The following is a 1119-nucleotide window of genomic DNA, read 5'->3' as shown; positions in this document are numbered from 1 at the left end:
CTCGGGAGGCTGAGGCAGGAGGATCACTTGAGCCCAGGAATGGGAAGCTGCAGTGAGCTATAATCACACCAATGCACTCCAGACTGGGCCACAGAACGTGACCCTATCTCTAAATAAACAGACAAATCCTACCAAAGCAAAGACTGCAGCATGAACTAAAAGTAAAACATCTCAGTAATTATATTAACTACACATACAAATAACATTTTGGGTTAATTTAAATACACTATTAAGCTCAATTTCACGAGTTTCATTTTATTTATTTAATGCGGCTGCTTACAAAGTTAAAAGTTCCATCTGTGCCTCACATTATATTTGTACAGTAAAACCAAACCCACTACAACTAAAAACTACAAAATGAACAAGTTTGAAGAACACAAAACAAAGATATCCAACAAAACTTCACGCATTAGGGAGCAAGTCATGATAAAACAAGTTCCTCCCTCCAACACAAATTAACCAAAAAACACCATTGAAACTAACAACACACTCCCATATTTTTCATTACCAACACGAACAAAGCTTTTCTATCTTTTAACTGCTTGTGGAGTCTTGCTAAAGCAAGACCTCAAAAAATTGGTATAAAACTCAGAATTGTTCCTCTCCACGGAAATCTTTAGTAAAAGGCGAAAGATTTATACGATCTGAAGAGAAACCAGAGTATACCCTACAGTGCCTGTTACTCATCTCTCGGGTAACAGCAACTCCATGTACACTGATGGTGCCTACGCATCAAAAGACTTCCTTCCACAGAAGTTTATATAAAAAGTGTTGCAAATAAAAATTCTCATCCTTACAAAAGGTGAGCACTACAGAAATTTGTTTTTCTGTGAAATACTATTATACCGTTTGCAGTGTATTATGGGTATGCAAATTAACCTGAATAATCGTCCTTGGACTCCGGAAATGCGTTAGTATTCACTGTGCTCTTAGGGCCACCTTTAGGGGGCGAAGTGGAGACCTTGCTGCCTGGGACTTAAATTCCGTCCTGGTTACCCTGAGAGATCCTGATTTTATCTTTTTGTACACTGGGACTTTGAATATGATTCATTTTAAGTAAAGGAGTTTTCCAATAGTTGGGGCAGGGAGGGACGTTAAATGGCAAAGGAACGGTTAATA

The 1119-nt window shown here is 38.3% G+C and overlaps 1 non-coding gene across 1 annotated transcript; it reads right to left on the bottom strand.

Moving 5' to 3' along the window:
- Positions 1-548: 548 nt before the first annotated feature.
- On the bottom strand, positions 549-664 carry LOC142871603 (U5 spliceosomal RNA). The gene has a single exon (XR_012919841.1). It is a non-coding gene; the product is annotated as a U5 spliceosomal RNA (small nuclear RNA).
- Positions 665-1119: the final 455 nt, after the last annotated feature.

Source organism: Microcebus murinus, chromosome 6 (genome assembly GCF_040939455.1).
Source record: "Microcebus murinus isolate Inina chromosome 6, M.murinus_Inina_mat1.0, whole genome shotgun sequence".
Lineage (NCBI taxonomy): Eukaryota > Metazoa > Chordata > Mammalia > Primates > Cheirogaleidae > Microcebus > Microcebus murinus.
The sequence above is the reverse complement of the archived record's forward strand: the minus strand, read 5'-3'. Positions and strand labels throughout refer to the sequence as shown.